This window comes from Vombatus ursinus, unplaced genomic scaffold (genome assembly GCF_900497805.2).
Source record: "Vombatus ursinus unplaced genomic scaffold, bare-nosed wombat genome assembly UNPS02014847.1, whole genome shotgun sequence".
Lineage (NCBI taxonomy): Eukaryota > Metazoa > Chordata > Mammalia > Diprotodontia > Vombatidae > Vombatus > Vombatus ursinus.
Window position 1 is genome coordinate 11667758 of NW_020954625.1, and position 20159 is coordinate 11687916.

The window sequence follows — 20159 nt, forward strand, 5'->3', positions numbered from 1 at the left end:
TGCTGCATCTCTTGTACAATTATTTCAGGCAATTTAGTCTAAGAAGCATTGTGCCATAGTAGATGGAAAGCTAGTCAAGAAGATCTGGCTTTCAGTTCCACCTTAGATACATGTTGGTTGTTTGCCCAAAGACACATCACTTAGCACATGACCTCCCAGTGCCCCTGGACACTCTAAGATTGGAAGATGCAAAGCAGGTGTGAATGCATACCATTGGAGGGAGTTGACTGATTCAGAGTTTTCTATACCAATTTAATCATAGATCCAAGTTCTTTTTTCAAAAAAAAAACTTTTCCTCTTCAATTAACAAACATTTTGTAAGTGTCTGCCATGGTCTAAGCAGCATGCTAGGAACTGGGGATTTACAGACAACAGCAGACATAACCCAACAAACCAAAGGTGCCTTGTGGTAAAGAGGTGACTCTGGGTTCTCCAAGTCTATGACAGAAGAGTATAAGAGATGGTAGGTTCCTTCATTTCATAGTCAGGGACGTAGGTAGCCATAGACAAATCACTTCTCTTGTCTGAATATTCTCTGGCCAGCAAACAAATGATTCGATATAGCAAGTAAGGCTATTCTTAGTGCAATAATAATTGCTGACATTTATCCAGTGCGTTATCATTTATGCACATTGTTGTGGTTTGCGCATCCATCCATCTGCCCTGGGCACCTTGCCAAGGGACTCATACTTCCTGCTTCACCTCTCTCTATGAGCCACTCATCACTTAAAAACTTTTAAGAGCATTTATTTTTTTCTTCTTCTCACTTCTCTTGCACCCTCATCCCCTAATGAACAAACAAAAAAGTAAACACAAATCCTCGTAACAAATCTGCATAGTCCAGCAAGGCAAATCTCTCATTAGACATGTCCTCATTCTACATTTTGAATCCATCATCTCTTTGGCAGGAGGTGGGGATTCGGCTTCTTTTTTTTTTTCCAATTATATGTAAAGATAGCTTTCAACATTCACTATTCCCCTCCTCCCCTTTGGCAAGGCAATTGGGATTAAGTGACTTGCCCAGGGTCACACAGCTAGTAAGTGTTAAGTGTCTAAGGCTGGATTTGAACTCAGGTCCTCCTGACTCCAGTCAGTGCTCTATCCACTGCACCACCTAGCTGCCCCTAATATTCATTTTTGTAAGATTTTGAGTTTCAATTTTTTCTCCCTCACTCTCTCCTTAAGATGGCAAGCAATCTGATATAGGCTATACGTGTACAATCTGATCAGCATTTTCAAAGTTGTTTGTCTTTACATTGTTAGTGTATAAATTATTCTGGTTCTTCTTGCTTCACTCCACATTGCATATAGGTCCTTCTTGTTTTTTTTTTTCTGAAATCATCCCTTTTGTCATTACTTATGGCAAAATAATAATTCCACTATATTCACATGCCATAATTTGTTCAGCCATCCTCCAATTGATAGGTACCCACTTGGTTTCTAGTTTTTTGCTACCACAAAAAGAGCTGCTATGAGTATTTTGGTATATAGAGATTCTTTTCCTCTTTAAAAAAATTTCTTTGCGGGGCAGAAGTAAGTAGTGATATCACCAGGTCAAAATGCATGCACAGTTGTGCCTTTTGGGACATATAGTTTCAATTTTCTTTCTAGAATAGCTGGACCAATTCACAGGTCAACCAATAGACAGATCACTATGTGTATGAACATGCCTGTTTTTCCACAGCCTCTCCAACATTTGTCACCTTTTTCTATAGGCTAGGTGAAGAGGAATCTCCAAGTTACTTTAATTTGAATTACTCTAATTATTAGTGTTTTGGAGCTCTCCCCTCCCCATATGGCTGCCAATACCTCAGATTTCTTCCTTTGAAAACTTCCTGTTCATATCTTTTGACCAACCATCAACTAGAGAATGGCCTTTGTTCTTATCAAGTTAAATCTGTTCCTTAAATATCTCTAATGACTACAAATTGCAGAGCAGGTACTGATCAACATTGGTAGAGGGAGCCCTCTCAGGGAGCCCTCTACATGAATGAAATAACAAATGGGTAAAAAAAAAATTAAGACCTTGGAATTTCTTTGTAATACATCTGCAACAAGTGGAAAAGCTTTGTTTCATAGGCAGTTTTAATTGATTGCCAACGTGGTGTAGTAAAACACATGATGGAACGATAGTAGAGAAGAAGGGTTCAAATCCCGGCATTCACTTGTTCGTTTTGTGCCCTTGAAAAAGCATCATTATCTCTTGAGACCTCAGTTCCCTCAACTGTAAAATGAGGCAATTGCATAAGAAGACTTCTAGACTTCTGTTCATCCCAAAATGATTTGTAGCGTTTAAGAAAAAAGAGTAATTCAGTAACTTTCTATAATAATATTCTCATTACTTTCTGAGTGTTCATCCTTTCTCTTTCAGAGGAAGGGGTTGTTTTAACTTCTCCGAATCGCTTTGATTTTACACCTACAGAAAAGTGAACATCTCGATTTTCGACACTTATAAATGCCTTAATGGATACATAGACAGTAATTTAGTTTGACTTAAATGTAATAATCTGGTCCATTTATCTGGGCTGACAAGATTTCATTTCCTAATGATCTTTTATTGTAAATTTATTTGATTTCTTCTAATATATTACCTCGTTTCTCATCTCCTTTCCTTTTGGAAAAATATGGATGATTTCTGAATGGAGTTATGAAGTCTTGGCCCAATGATGACAGCTCCAAGAATTGATGACTATCTCCACCCCTTGAGACAAATGACTCTGTTGGCTAACAAAGTCCCCGGCAAAATGGAACATTAGTTTATAAAGAAGTTCCAGAGAACACTGGGGCATTGCACAACCAGTGAAATCCAATTGTCTTCCAAAAAACAAAAGTTAAAATAGAATCTCATGATTGGAAGGGACATGAGGGACCCTTGAATCAAATTCATAACTGAACAGGCATCCCCATTATTACATCCCCAACAAGTGGTCATCCACTTTTGAAAAGTTAAATTTCATTTTTTCAATTAACGAGCTTTTAGTGTCTCTTTTTCCTACCATGTCTGCAAAGGCAACAGTGGAAAACAAAACCCTTGTAGTAAATATGCATAATTTAGCAATATAAAGTATCTCTAGGGACAGGGAACTTACTTCCTCCTGAGATAGCCCATTCCAGTCCTGGGTGCTTTCAGCTGTCAGGAAGTTGTTCCTAGCATAGAGCTCAAATCTGCCCCTCTGACACATTTCCTGGTTGCCCCTAGTTCTGCCCGCTGGACCAAACAGAATAAACTTAATCCATTTTCCTTTGGATAGTCCTGCAGATATTTGAAGACAGCTGTCATGCTTTCCCTGAGTGGACTCTTTTCCAGACTGTATTGACTTGGCTTCCTTCAATTGATCTTATAACAAGATCTTCAGTCTCCTCACCATTTGATTAAATTTAACAAGCGTTTATTAGACACCTACTACGTTCTAGGTGCTGTGCTAGGCGCTGAGAACACAAAAGGGAAAACAATGGATTAGTTCCTGTTCTCAAGGCATTTCCATTCTTTTGGGCACCATACTGGTTGCCCTTCTCTGGGCTTGCTTTACTTTGGCCTTTCCTAAAACATGACACCCATGACTGAATACAATATTGAAAATCTCTAAAGTTCCTTTGATCTTGAAGTCCTATGAAATCCTGTGTGTTCTGACCATGGAGAAATGCCACAGTATTATAGTCTTTCTTGTTGTGGGCACAACAGTGTTATTGTTGCATCTGATTATTCCATTTTACTTTTTAGCTTCCAGGTCACACAGTTGACTGATATTGAATTTCTCTCAAACCCCGAGGTCTTTTCTGCATTTACTATTGTCTAATTGTACATCCCTCAGTCTCTGTGCAGTTTAGTTCTTGGACTCAAGTACAAGACTTTACATCTGTCTCTGTTACATTATACATTACTAGATTATTGCCCACCACTTTCACTTGTGGAGACTTTTTTTTTCACCCTGATTTTGTCTTCCAGTGTTTCCTCTGACTCCCAGCAAATTAAATAGTGTGGCATCTTTGCCTTCATCCAAGTTCAATCCAATTCAAGTCAATAAACATTTATTAAGCATGTATAACATGCATAGCACAGTAATGGGCCCTGATGATAGAAAGGCAAAACCATTAACAGACCTTGCCCTCAAGGACCTTTTATTCTACTGGAATTATTGACAAAAATGTAAATGGCACAGATCCCTGGGACAGTCCAGTAGTGACTCCGTAAGAAGTAGCAGTAGATAGAGTGACGCAGTAGATACAGTACCAGGCCTGGAGTAAGGAAGACTCATCTTCCTGAGTTCAAATCTGGCCTCAGTCACTAACTGTGTGACCCTGGGCAAGTTACTTCACCCTGTTTGCCTCAGTTTCCTTATCTACAAAGTGAGCTAGAGAAGAAAATGGCAAAACCACTCCAGTATTTTTGGCAAGAAAACCCCAACTGGGGTCACAAAGAGTTAGACTTGACTAGAAAATGACTGAACAATAACAACAACAAGGAAGTAGCATGGTACGGTGGAAAGAGTATTGAATTTGGTGGTAGAAGACCTGAGTTCCAATCCTGACTCTGCCACTTATCAGCAGTGTAACCTTGAGCAAGTCACTAAACCTCTATAGACCCAGTTTCTTCATGTGCAAAATGACTAGGTGGGTTCCTAGGTCCTTTTCATCTCTGAATCTAGGGGACCTCTTACCAAATTGACGTGGAATCATTAATGATTACTCTTAAGACAGATGGCCATGTAAGATATATTTGTCCACATGTGTTGTCTAAATACAAAGATATATAGTTTACAGGAGACATAGATGGATATCTCTGTGTTCTGGCCCACTCCTTTCGAAGACAAACTGCAGTCTCAATCTTGAGGAGAGAAGAAGAAAGGCTCTTGCTTGGCATTCACTCCCTTTCTCCCCTTTCTGCAAGAGGGACATGGGGATAGATTTGTTTCTGCCTCTCTGCCCTCTTCAAATATTTCTGGCCTAGGGATATGACTTTGAAGAATTCAGAAGGGAAGTTGCTTCTCTGGCCACTATTAAGGGAGAGGGTGGCTCCAAGTTTAGGCCTCCAGCTTGGCCTCTTCCCATCAACCACTGGTTAGACAAAAGTGCATCACCAAAAGTGAGTGGTAAATAAACCTATCTATCTGCGTAAACAGCAAACGGAAATTGGAGAAGTTATACAGTTCAGAATATACCAGAAAATCTACAGGAGCAAATGAATTTTTTAGATGGGAGCACAATGAGATTTCAGCTCCAAATAAGGGAGGTGGCCTGATTTTATGGAAGGGACAGTCAGTTCTCTGAAGTCTCCAGAGAAGCAATTGGAGATGAGGCACATGTGGAAGAGTTAACTCTCCCTACATGTCTGCTTCTCCCATCTTCTGTCTCTTTCCATGTCTCTCCAAGGGTCTCTTGGGTCACTCATGCCTTTTGTCAAGAAGATCTGAAACCAAGTCTACCCCTTACACAGACATGGAAGCCTCTGTGCTTTCCCTGACAGTTAGGAATCACATCTCCTTTTGTCATACAGCCATATAAAAACTACCCAGGCTTGGCCGAAAGCCTGGGTATAGTGTTACTTGGGGCCAGTCGTTCCACAAATACTGAATTAACTTAATTATGCTTTCTTGTAGCCCACATTTCTTCACTTGGCCTTAAGAATATTACAAAACACTGGCAAATGTCTTGCTGAAGTCCAGGCATTATAGGTCTAAAGCATTTCCTTGACCTCTTAGTCTGGTAACCCTCTCATATAAAGATCAAGTTCCATCACAACAAATTCCCATGGGGCAATTGAATATTTTTTTTGTCATGTTGACTTTTTTCTTTCTCAAATATCGCTTGAAACAATAATTCACATTTCTAAAAGGTTTTGTGATTTCTAAAGTACTTTCCTTGCAATGGTTCCACGAGACAGATAGTACATGTGTTGTTTTATCCCCATTTTACAGATGAGGAAACTGAGGTTCAGAGAGGTAAGTTTTACAGGCTCATAGATTTTAGGCTTGACGAGACTTAGAGGTCATATAATCTAACCCCCTCATTGTATAGGTGAGGAACTTGAGACCCCAAAAGTGAAGTGCATTGCCCAAGAGCATAGTGGCAGTGACTGACAGCATTTGCACCCAAGTCCTCTGACTACAAGTCCAACTTTCTTTCTACTGCCTTACCCAAGTTCATTCGGTTTGTACTTGTGGGGGCTAGAATTATGAGCTGAATTGTGCCGAGCACTTTCTCTTAACTAGGCAGCTCTCTGAAGTTTAGTGAGCATTCTGTTCTAATGAGATTTTTTGAAAATGAGATTTCCCCTGTGTCTGAAAGCTCTGTGAAAGTAAGCTCTATCGGCAGTTAAGTGGTGCAGTGGATAGAGTGCTGGGCCTGGAGTCAGGAAGACCTGAGTCTAAATCTGGCTTCAAACGCTTCCTAATTGTGAGATCCTGGGCAAGTCACTGACCTCTGTTTGCTTCAGTTTCCTCATTTGTAAAACGAACTGGAGAAGGAAATGGTGAACCACTCCAGTATCTTTGCCAAGGAAACCCCAAATGAGGTCCTGAAGAGTTGAACATGACTGAAACTACCTAATAACAACAAACAAAATGGAGGTAAGAAATACCACAGTTACATTCCAGTTTAGATGCTTATAGCTATAGAATAAACATCAGTTATTTGCAATTGGTTACCAAATGGTATTTTTATTTCCCCACCCTGCCCCACCCCTTCAGTAAACACATCATGCATGTTTTATCTTGTTTAAGATACTTGCAATATCATGTTTTGCAATGACACCTTTTGCAAAAACCAGAGGCCAACAGTGGCTTCTGTTGGTGCCCGAGGGTGGGGCCATAAGTTCTCATGGTCACCTGAAGGGGAGGCACAAGAGTGGCTGCTTGTGTTGATAGAGTCTGTGCATGGAAGATAAGCTCTCACAGGGGTAAAGGAAAAACCAGCATTGATGTTGAAGCTAGTTTGTCGGGAGGGTTGGCATTGGACACCAATTCTATCCATGGCACATTCATTAAGCCCTAACTCTGGGCCAAGAATTGTACAGGAGGTGGGGAGAACCAAAGCTTCAGAGAGACAGGATCCTGCCCTATGGAGAGCTCACAATCTAGCAGAGGTTTTAGACACAAGCTTAGGTAGCTGTGATGCACTCTATTACATTTTTAAAAGTTTTTATTGGTGTCTTCTGCTTTTTCGCATCATCATTGTTATCCCTAGTATCTCACCCTTCCCTTCCCAGAAAGCCATTGCGTATAACAAATATTTTTAAGATCAAAAAAGAAATAAAAACAGGAGGAAGACTGATTGATACATTGAAAAAGTCCAAAAACATGTATAGTATGTAACACTTGTGGACCTTCCACCTCCATGAAAGGATGGGTTGGGAGTGGGACATCCTCTTCTCTCTCTACATTGAAGTTATGCTTGATCTTCATAATTTGGTTACATTCACTTTTGATTTTGGGGGTGTGGTTGTTCTTTCAATTTATATTGTTGTAGTCATTGTATATATTGTTTTCTTGGCTCTGCTTACTTTGCTCTGCATTAATTGGATTTCACCTATTGATTTCACCTTTGCAACACCTCTCAAATACACCCTCTTTGCTCCTCTGATATTTCCAGGACTCTGGTGCAGGCCTTCATCCCCTTGAGCCTGGACTATTGTAATAGCCTGCTTGGGTGGGGGGATGTGGTGGTGGTCTGCCTGCCTCTCCCCACTCCAATCCAACCTTCATCAAGCTACCAAAGTAATTTTCCTAAAGCACAGGCCCAACCATGTCACCCCCCTCCCCCCACTCAATAAACTCCACTGGTTTCCAGGATGAAACACAAAATGCTCTGTTTGGAATTCAAAGCCCTTCAGAACTTGGCCCTCCTCTTACCTTTCCAGTTTTGTTATACCTTACTCCTCAACATGTAATCTCAGACCCAGTGACAATGGCCTTCTCACTATTCCATGAACAAGACCCTCCATCTTTCAGCTCTGGGCATTTTCTCTGGCTGTCCCTCATGTCTGGAATGCTCTTCCTCCTCATTTTTACCTCTTGAGGCCTTTGGCTTCCTTCAAGTCCCAGCTAAATTCTCACATTCTAAAGGAAGCATTTTTTAATTCCTGTTGATTCTAGTGCTTTCCCTCTCTTATTTACTTCCTAGTTATCTTATATATAGCTCGTTTGTACATTTTTGTTTGTTATTGTCTCCCCCATTAGATTGTAAGTTCCGTGAGGGCAGGGACTGTCTTTTACATCTTTGTGCTTAGCATCACTGTGCTTAGCACAGTGCCTGGCACAAAGTAGGTGTTAATAAATGTTTATTGACTGAGTTCATACAGCTCTTTCCATGCTTGTTTGTATTCTTACAGTACAGTAATATTCCATTACATTCATGTACCACAATTTGTTTAGCCATTTCCCAATTAATCGGTATCTATTTTGTTTCCAATTCTTTGTTATCACAAAAAGTGCCGTTATAAATATTTGGCTGTACATGAGGACTTTCTTATCAATGGCTTCCTTGAGGCATAAACCAGTATTGGAATCTCTGGTTCAAAGGGTGTGGACATTCTAGTCATTTCATTTGCATAATTCCAAATTTCTTGTTAAAATGGTTGTACCATTTCATAGCTCCACCCATAATGTATTAGTGTGCCTATCATCCCCCAGTATCCCTAACATTGATTATTGTTATTTTTTGTTATCTTTGCCAATTTGCAGGTTATGAGGTAATACCTCAGGGTTGTTTTGATTTCTGTTTCTCTTATTATTAGTGATGTGGAGCATTCTTTCACATGCTCAAGAATAGTTCACAACTCTTCTTGAGAACTGTTCATTCATATCCTTTGACCATTTACTTATTGGGGAATGGCTTTTAGTTACACACACATTTATTTATTTATGAATTATTTATTTATCTTGGTTACCAAACCCTTATCACAGAAATTTGATACAAAAGTATTTTCTCACTCTACCACTTCCTTTCTCATCCTGAATGCATTAATTTTGCTTATGCCGAAGCTTTTCAGTTTCATGCAATCAAAGTTACCTATTTTATTTTTTGTATTGGCTTCTATTTCTTGTTTGATTAAGAATACATTTCCTGCAGATAGTTGTGAGAAGTGTATGATCTTTTTCTCTTCTAGTTTTTTTATAGTCTGATCTTTGCTGTTAAGGTTCTATATTCATTTAGAATGTATTGTTGAATATGGTGTAAGGTCTAATATAAATATGGTCTAAGCCTAATTTCTGCCAGATGGATCTTCAATTTTCCCAGCAGTGTTTATCAAAGTAGAAGTTTTTTTTCAGTAATTTGTGTTTCCTACTTTATCAAACACAGGGCCATTTGGTTCTATTCTTTCTGATTCTGTTTTATTGAGTCTGTTCCACTGATTTATCTCTTTAGTTTTTAACTAATCCCAGATGGTTTTGAAGGCTGTTGCTTTATAATATAGTTTGAGGTCTGGAAGTGCTATTCTCTCATCATCTTTTCTTAATTTTCCTTGATATTCTAGATCTTTTGTTTTTTTCCCAAATGAATTGTTATTATTTTACCAAGTTCTATAAAGTATTCCCTTGGCAATTTGATGGATGTGGCACTAAAAGTATAAATTAACTTTTGAACTATTGTCATTTGTATTATACTGATACAGTCCAGTCATGAGCACTGAATATTCCTCCATCTATTTAATTTGTTCTTTCTTTAAGGAGCATTTTGTAATTGAATATATGCAATCTTTTGTCTGCCTTGGCAGCTTGATTCCCAGATATGTTGTGTATTTTAGTTATCTTTAATGAGATTTCTCTATGTGTTTTTACTTCTATGTTTTATCTTTCCCTGGCTTTGGCATTAGGACCATATTTATTTTATAAAAGGATTCTGGTAGGGTGCTTTTTTCCCCCTCAATTTTTGAGAATAATTTGTGAAGTATGGGTACGACATTTTCATTAAATGTTTGTTAGAATTCTTCGGTGATCAGAATCAGGAGAAAGTTTTTTTCCCCCCTTTGGTAGTTCCTTTCTAGCTGGATCTATTTCCTTTTCTAGGTTGGGATTATTTAAGATCTCTATATGGTCTTCCAATAGTTTGAGTATTTTATGTATTTGAAGGTATTCCTCAAATTCTTCTGTGTTCTTGGTTTTGTTAGCATATACATAATATATTCTGATTATTCTTTTTCTTCCTTCTGGTTTTGTTGTGATTTCACCCTAATATTTTATTGATCTGATTCCCTGCTTTCTTTTTTTTAATCAGATTAGCCACAAAACCACCTCTGCAAAAACAGAGGGAGGTGTCTTCTCATATCTCTTCTTTGGGTCCAAGCGTGGTCATTATGATTTTTTAGCATTCAGGGTCAGTTCTATTGTTGTTGCCTTTTTTCAGTTATATTATTGTCATCATTATACATATGTATTTTTGGTTTTGCTTACTTCACTTTGCATCAGTTCATGTAAGTCTTCCCACACTTCTCTGTATTTAGCATATATTCCTTTTGTCTTATAGCACGGTAACGCTCCATCCATTCATATCAAATCAAGCCAAGTCAACAAGCATTTGTTGTTTACTGTGTGTCAGGAACTGTTGTAAGTTCAGGGGATACAAAGAAAGACAGAAAGGAGCACTTACACACACACACACACACACACACACACACACACACAGAGATAGATAGACAGAGACACAGAGAGAGAGAGAGAGAGAGCTTTCACTCTATGAGTGAATGAATGCACGCAAAGGCATATAAGTGCTTATTGTAAGTTAGATGTGTGAGCCGGCATGGCATAATGCATGGGCAGCTGGCCTTGGAGTCAGGAAGAGCTGGGTTCCAGTCCCCTGACTCTGTCCCATACCAGCTGTGTGATGCTGGATGAATCACTCAACCTTTCTGTGCCCCACACAGCTCTCAGACTGTACAGTGCAGAGTTGGTAGTAGAAATTCCTTAGCAGAAGCACCATAGGCTGCTGAATTCATGGGTCTGGATAAAAAAAAAAGTGCCAGGCACTGTGCAAAGTCCAAGACGCCTAGTACGGAAGAGAGGTAGAAGTAGAAGAGGGTGGAGGATAGAGGGATCAAGTACGGACCAGAGGGATGGGCAGGAGGGGCCCCAGAAAGTCTGTGGAGGCAAAGGCCTCCACCAGAAGGTGGAAAGTGACTTGACAGGAATTCTATGGAAAAAATCCCTTTGCAGGAACTAGTGATTGGATTAGATGGCCTTAGAGATCTCCTCCAGCTCAAAATCTGTGATTCTGTGGGAGATTCCAGGCATAGGGAATAACCTGAACAAAATTTCAGAGATGAGAAAGCCCAGGGCAGGTTTGGGAGACAGAGAGTGGCCTAACTTGGCTGGAAGGTTGTGTGTGTGTGTGTGTGTGTGTGTGTGTGTGTGTGTGTGTGTGTGTGGAGGGGTTGGGGGTTTGGAGGTGGGCCGGAAATAAAGACTGGAAATGTATCAGATTGTGAAAAGCCTTGAATGCCAGACAAAGAAGCATCAAATATTCTTCCTGACACAGTAAGGGGTGAATTTTTAGTTTTTAAATTTTAATTAAGAGCTTTGTGTCTTTTGAGCCCTTTGCTATTCACCATCCTTTGGAGATGACATCACAGTCCTCCCAAGGGGTCAGTAGGAAGAACCAGACACTTCCAGGACCAGCAAGAGAAGTCTTGTTTGTCTTCTGCTTTGCTCCCATTATAGTTCCCGAACAGGATTTTGGCTCGGAAGCCAGAAGCCAGGCTAAGTTTAGCCGCTCTATTACAGGCTATAGACTACAAATTTTCAAATGAGTTTGGAAGGTTCCAAAATGAGCATCCATAAGCAAGGCTGTGGTTTCCCGAGTTCTTTCCTTTGGAACAACAAAACACAACGCAGCCCCCTCAAAACAAACTCTGCAGGGTTTCATTTTCCATCCATCATCCAAGGGAAAGAAATTTCACACACTTTCAAGGACAGGAAGCTCCTTTAAAACTGGAGGTCTGTTTTTAACATGGAGGAAAGTGGCTTGTTGACCTGTTTTGTCCCCTTGAAAAGTTGTCCTGAAGCTCCAGGAGAGGAAAGGCTTTTCTTCAAATACGCTGTTCCAAATCCAAAACTTTGGAAAGATCCAAAAAGCCACATTTCAATTTACATGGGAAGGAAAGGAAGAGAAAAAGGTGCTTATTAAGTACCGCTATGTACCAGGTGACAAGGAGCTAGTTTGTATAATGAATACAGTGATGGGCCCAGAGTCAGGAAGAACTGAGTTCCAATGTGACCTCAGACACTTGCTAGCTGTGTGACCCTGTACAGGTCACTTTACTAAGTTGTCCTCAATTCCTCATTTGTAAAAGGAGCTGGAGAAGGAAATGGCAAACCACTCCAGTGTCTTTACCAAGAAAACCCCAAATGGGGTAAGGAAGAGTCAGACACAACTAAAAAGTGACTGAATAACAACCAAATAATGGGCCAGGTGCCTGCCTAGGACTTGTCAGAGATTATCTGATTTAATCATGGCAGGATCGGCTTGTCCATAGAAACCCAGGTTCTACACAATGGCCCCTTACCACCAACCAATCCGTTGGCAAGCATTTATTAAGTGCTTACTGCATACCGAGCACTGGGGAGTGCACACAACAGGCAGCGAGATGAGGTAGGAAGAGTTCAGATTTTTACTCTGGCACTTATTGCCCTTGTGACCCGTGGTAAGCCACTTCCCTCCAAGGGAGCCTAGATCTAGATCTGTAAGGTGCCTCAGAGGTCCTCTAGTCCAGCCTCCTTACTTTACAGAGGGGGAAACTGAGGTGCAGGGAGGTTAAGTTACTTGACTACAGTCACTCAGGTAAGCATCAGAATATTTGAACTCAGGTCGTCTGACTTCAGAGTCAGTGCTCTTTCTATCATTCCAGATTGCTTTATTTCAGCCTCAGTTTCCTCTTGTGCTTGGTACATAGTAGGAGCTTTGTAAATGCTTGATCATTTGTCTGTCTATCTATCTATCTTCTATCATTATCTATCCATCTACTTATTCATCTATCCATCCATCTACCTATCTGTCTTCTGTCTCCATCTTCTACCTACCTGTCATTTATGTAGCCATCTATCAAACATCTATCTATCTATCTATCTATCTATCTGTCATTTACCTATCTTCCATCTGTCAACTTATCTTCTAGCCATCATTATCTATCTATTTCACTATCTATTCATCCATCTAGCTATCTTCTATCATCATTTCTTTACCTACCTGCCTTTCTTCTATCATTTATATATCCATCTACCTATTTATCTGTCTTTCCAAACATCCATCCATTCATCAATCTACCCATCCATCTATCTATCCATAGATGATCTATCCATCCACTGATCTATCTATTGATTGAGCTATCATCTATCTCTGTCACCCATAAAAATGAATGGTTGGACCAAGATTGTAAGACCATAAATCTCTAAGAGCTGGAAAGGATGGCAGAAGCTTTATAATCCAACTCCTTCATTGTATAAATGAAAAAACTGCGACCTGGGACAGTTACATTTTGCCCAGTGTCACACAGTCAGTAAACCTCAAAGCAGGACCTTGACATCAACACTGACTCTTTTTTCTTTTAGATGTCACAATAAAAGCTCCCTCCAGTTTGAATTTAACAATTCAATTCACCAAGCATTTCTTAAGGTACTGGGGATATAAACATGAAAATGAAATTGCCCTTGCCCTGAAGGAGTTTCCATTCTCCCGGGTGGGAGATGCAACTTGTATGTGGATAAAGAAATAAAAAGTATATACAAATTAATTCTGGGGAAGGCGGCACTGGCATTTGAGGAATCCCTTGTCTAGAAGGTGACTCAAACCCAGCTTTGAAGGGATTACAAGAGGTAGAGTTAATGAGGGAACTCCTTCCAGGCATAGGAAACATCCTGTACAAAGGCCTAGGGATCAGAGGTGGCCCATCATATGGGGGGATGGGGGGAGACCTGGGATTTCATTGGTCAGGGTAACTTCTGGTAGAGGAAAAGCCTTTACTCCTGCAGGTCAGCACCTTCCCTGCAAATTATAGTCTAGGAATTGCCTAGAGCAAGGAGAATTTAAGTGACTCACCCAAGAGTCCTACAGCCAGGAATGCATCAGAGGTAAGACTTGACCTCAGGTTCTCTTGGTTCCAAGACCAGCTCTTTATCCACTAAGCCAAGAGTTACATGGAGGCTTTAGCCAATCAGCCAGTTTGGCTTGAACATAGAATGTGTGACAGGAGTGATGTTCCAAGTTCTCCCTTGGAACTCCTTTTGGAGAATGGAGATCACACACACATATCCATATATAGATACAGAAATATAGTTATAGGTACATAGATACATCTGTTTATACATAAATTACAGATATAGAAATACAACTACAGTTATATACATAGATTATAGATAAATACAGAAATATAGATAGGTGTAGATACATAAAGATGTACAGATAGAAGATTGATAGAAGTAGAAATATAACTATAGAGAGATATATCTATATAGATACAGAAATAGATTATAGACAGAAATGTAGCTATAGATACATAGAGCTATATCTCGATGTATAGATCTCTCTCTATATCAATGTATCTATGTAAGTAGATACATTGAGAAAGAGAAAAATGCAGCTTCTATTAAGCACTATGCCTAGGCACTGTGCTAAGTGTTAGAATACAAACTGAAGCACTTGAAGAATTTTCACTGCAATGGGGGAAGGCAATGCATATCATTGCCCCCCTCTATAGGGGGGAGGGACGGTTGCTTGGGAGGAAGATGAAAGAAGTGAGTGATGAATGGAGCCAGGAGTGAGGTGAGCATGGCCTCATGATTGGTTACTCAGCAATAGGGAAAGAGGGTTGTGGCGTAGAAGCCTCTCCAGGGTGAAGGCTCCAGATAGGGAGGTGGAGAAGTGAAGAGAGTGAGGAACAGAGCTTGGAGTGGATTGAATAGAATTTGTGTTGGGGAAGTAGTCACAAGACTTCACAGTTGCTGGAAACTTGAAGATTTGCAAAGCTGCTCTATGGATCATTTTCCATGGTCTAACTGGGTATGCTACAGACAGATGAAATGGTAATGATATTACGTCTTGAGAGACTTTTTCTCGAGAAATCTGGGTTTGCTCTTCTGTTCTTACTAATTAAAGTGGATTTCCTTGCTGCATTTTTCAGTCTGAGCCCACCTGATGTCAATTACTAGCTCTTTTCTTGTCTTTTATCTATCAGCTTCCCATGTCTTTCACTATGAACTGTAGGAAACATACCCAGACATCATTGGACTAGAAAGTAAGGTGGGGGTGTGAGTGTCCCAGAGGAGATGACTCCTAGACAGGTCATTGATGTCATTGCACCTGAGACCAGAGCTCTCATTACTACTGTCATCCCTGTGCTTGGGGAAATCAAATCTCTGCATCTACGAGGAGAATTTGGTCTCTAAGGACTTCAGTGTTAATGGCTGACTCAGCCTCAGGTCAGTCCACTCTTTTCAGGCTTGAGGTAATTAAATGGAGCATTGGGGGGGAGGTAATGTGGTATAATGAGAAGAATCGTAAGCTGGAAGGCAGAAGGCCTGAGTTTGAGTCCTGCTTCTGACTTTGGGCAGCATCTTTTACAGATTCTATCAACCTTAGCTTCTTCATCTGTAAAATGGGAACTATCTATCTACCAGGGTTGTCAAAATGCTTGTAAACCTTAAAGTTCTGGGCAAATCACTTAACCTTTTGGTGCCCTAGAAAACTCTAGGAGTGTAAATTGCAGGGAAGTCACCAACCTGTATTTGTAATGGGAGTGTTTTCACCTAGGACTTTTCTATACCAATGAAACCCCAGATTTAGTCCTCTCTCTATATCTAGTATTAATTTGGTGGATGGCCTGAAGAAGAGGCAGTATTTAGTGGCTGGAGGCCAGGCCTTGGAGTCAGGAAGACTGGGGCTCAAGCTTGGCCTCTGAAGCATATTAGCTATGTGATCCTGGGCAGCCTCTCACTGTCCCCAGGCAATGAGTGACCTATGGAAACTAGTGGAAGGACCCTGATAAAGTCATCGGTCTGGATCAATTAAAAAAAACGGGATTGTGTTTGAATGATTTTTGTCCCTCTGCGTTGTGTTGTTTCTGAGATGGCGTATCTTTATCTTAACCAGGATGGAAGTGCAGTGGCCTCTCATGGTCTGACCCTCCCCTCTGCCCCTGCTGATTGGCACAGAAGCTTTGACCTGCTCTGTTTCAGACCTGGACCAGTTTGCCCTGCTAAGGCAGCCTGGAAGCCCCTGTCTCTTAGAGACTCACCATATTGGTTCCAGAGTTCATGCAGACACCTGATTGACTTTAGCTCACTGCAAGTCAGAGCTGTTGAATTCAATCGATCCACCATCCTCAGTCTCACAAGCAGCAGGGATTGTTGGTGCACACCACCACACCTGACCCCCTTTGTTCTTGATTATCTGCGTGTGTCCCTAAGGGTGTGCTGGACATCAGTCATGAGCAAGAGACGAGCGGGACTGGACATGTTAGTACTTTACTGTGGCAAAACTCCTTTGGGCAGAGTTTCATTCTAGGAATTACTGTAACTGAGGATTATTAGAATTAATCCTAGTGAAATAGAAAGGGTTTTAGATCTGGAGACAGGGTTCCAAATTTGTGTGGCTTTGTCCATCAATCCCAACGAGTCTCTTTTAGCCAGTGATATGTTTGAGCTAGCTTGTACCAGTTTGTTTTTTGTTTTTTTTTTAGGCAATTGATGTTAAGTGACTTGCCCAGGGTCACACAGCTAGTAAGTGTCAAGTGTGTGGGTCTGAGGCTGGATTTGAACTCAGGTCCTCCTGACTTCAGGGCCGGTGCTCTATCCACTGTGCCAACTAGCTGCCCCTTGTACCAGTTTGTAAGAGCTGATTGTTAAATGTCAATATAATGAGGTAGGCTTTTACACCTTGGAAATTAGACTACAAGTCAGGGCTCAATTTAGTGTTTTGCTGATTATCTAGATATAAGAAAACAATGGAGACAAATTTTAGTAATGTAGATTAAATGTTAAAGTGCAGAATGTGCACTTTTTTGAGAGCTGGTTGTTAACCATTTACCAGTACACCCTTGTTTCCAGCTCTACTATTTTTATTTATTGGGGAGCAGGATAGGAAGAGAAGGGAAGGAAAGAAAAATGACTAGGAATTAGTTCCATGTTCCAGGAAAACTTTATTCCCTGGAATAGTGGAAAAAATATTGAACCTGAGGTTCAAAAACTAGATTGGAATCCCAACTCTGACATGTATCGGTGTGATGTTGGGTAAGTCACTTCAACTCTGGCTCTTGTTTTCTTCATCTGCCAAATGAGGGAGTTGGACTGAGTCCTTTCAGCTTTAAATTGATGGCCCATAAAAAAAATGAATGCTAAAAATTGTCTTTATATGTAATTGGAAAAAGGAAAATACTATGAAATTGCTTGTCCCATGCTTCTGCAAAATATTATCCAAAGGTAGCCCAAGTAGCCTACAGGGCTTACAGCTAGAAGGTCATTTAGTCATACTCCCTTATCTTATAGATGTCAGCCTAGAAGGGTTTAATGACTTGTGCAAGGTCACAAAGGCAGTAAGTGATAGAGCCTGTACATGAACCTGTCTCGTCACTCTCTCTGCTTCATGAGGCTTGTGTTGAGCGTGCTAGACTGACTCCAAGGAGGAGACATTTTCCAGCCATCAGAGGGGACCTGTCCCCAGAAGAACCTCCCTTCCCCTCCCCTCCCCTCCCCTCCCTTTAGAAAATTGCTCCTTACAAACCTGACATCAGTGGGATGTGTTTTTGTTAACTGGGTCCTCGGTTCCTATTCTCCAACACACACACACACACACACACACACACACACACACACACACACACAGTATTTGTTTTCAATGCCCAGAAGAGAACAGAAGGGAAGCCAGAAGCATTTGTTTTGTGCATATGCAGATGAGGGCTCAGAGAATTTCTTTCTTCCTCTGAGACCAAACCCACTGTGAGCCACTCACCACACAGTCTAGCAGGTTCTCTACCTCTGGGCTGTGTGGGCAGGAAACAAGGCAGAAGGCGCTTGTCAAATGTACTTTCTGCTTGGTCTTAAACAAGTACCTTTGATTCTCCCCCCTTCCCCCATCTTCCTTCTTAGGCCATGCTGGGCGGGAAGGGTCTATAGGACATTTTGTTTTAACCCTGTTTTGGGTCTCAGAAGGTTCTGAATTACTTCTGACCAAGTCAGCCAGGGTGGAGCAGCCATATGAATACAGGATTTGGAGCTGGAAGACCTGGGTTCAAATCTCAGCTCTGCTGCTTGTGACCTGGGTGTCCCAGGGTAAGCCATTTCTAATTTTGAGCTGGAAGGGACCTTTGCCATCACCTAATTCAACTTCTTTATTTTGAGAGGCAGCATGGGGCAAATGGAGAGTCAAGAGGCATTTATTAAGCTCCTACTATGTGCCATAGTGAAAGATGCCATCCGTTGCCTCATTTCTTACCTAGCATTAATCACTGAATGGGCTTTGCCTCAGACAAACTGAGACCTTAACTTTAAAAGGCCAAGGTCTCCCACTGCATCCTGGGTCATCTCCAGTCCTGATCTATATCTTGCCACTGGACCCAGGTGGCTTCGGAGGAGAAAGTGAGCTGGTGACTTTGCACAGCTCTCCCTCACTGGAATCCAAGTCACTTGCAAGTCATGACATCACCTTCCTGATGTTATGGTCTTTGAGAATGAAGGACAAACAAGTATGTGCCAGGCGCTGTGCTAAGCACTGGGGATAAAAAAAAAAAAAGCAAACAAACAAACAAAAACAAAAGACAGTCTCTGCCTTTGAAGAGCTCATAGTCTATGAGGAGAAAACATGCAAACAACCATGTACAAACAAGATGGGGTACGTGGGGTGCCCAGGGAGGACTACCACCTCTGGTGTGAGCCCTTTCCAGGGCTGCTTATACACTTTTGGTGTCCACCTGACTCACCCATCATTTAGTTAGGGGGATGTCTACTCCAAGCATGTGAAGACCTTCCCTGGAGAAATGGGCAGATGAGAACAATTTGTTCCAGTGGTCATGAAGGCAGCCAAAGCAGGCTCTGTGGAACACTTAGAGCTTGGTCAGGCATCAGAGACACCAAGATCACCTGCTGCATCCTGGGCCATCACTGGTTGTCCTAACTTTTGTTCTGCCACTGGGCTTCAATGACTCTGGAAGAGAGAGCGAGGCTGATGACTCGGTGCAGTTCTGCCTCCCTTAAATTGAATTCACACACAAGTCAAGACATCACCCATGTCATTGGTCCTCTCTGAAAATGGATGAACAACAACTAACGAGATATGTACAGGATGAATTGGACGTGATCAACAGAGGGAAGACAGAATAATGAAGTTGGGGTGGTGGGTTGGAAAAGGCTTTGTGTAGAATGTGGGATTTTAGGGACTTGAAGGAAGCCAATAGGGAGAGATGAGGAGAGGGAACATTCCAAGCATTGGGTCAGCCAGAGAAAATGCCCAGAACTGAGTGGTGGAGTATCTTGTTTATGGAACAGCAGGGAAGCCAGTCACTGGATCAGAGCCTAGTGGAGGGTACAAGGTGTAAGACGCCTAGAAAGGTAGGAGGGGGACAGATGACAAATTCAATTTGATAAACATTTATTAAGCACCTACTATGGACCAGGCACTGTGTTAATGAAGGGCTTTGAATGCCCCCCAAAAAAGTGATTTTGCATGTGATCCTGGAGGTGTTGGGGAGTCACTGAAATCGATTGAATTGGGCGGGGGATGACATTGTCAGACCTGTGCTTAAGGAAGATCACTTTTATAGCTGATTGGAGGGTGGACTGGAGTGGGGAGAGCCTTGAGGCATGGAGATCTACCAGTAGGCTACTTCAATAGTCCAAGTGTGGGGTGTGCTCAGCACAATCAATGCCTGCCATATAGTAGGTGCTTAATTGACTGACTATGGACTGAGTTGATGAGGGCCTTCCCCAGAATTCCCCAGGAAAATCAGAGAAGATAAGGGGGTAGATATAAAAGATGTTACATAGGTTAAATCAATAGGACTTGGCAAGAGGTTGGATGCAGAAAGTGAGAGAGAGTGAGGAGTCAAGAATGACACAAGGTTGGGAGACTGAGGGACTCGGAAGGATGGTGGTATCTCCAGAGTAATAAGGAAGTTTGGAAGAGGGGAGGGCTTGGGGGGAAAGACAATGAGCTCGCTTTTGGGCATGTTGAGTTAAAGCTGG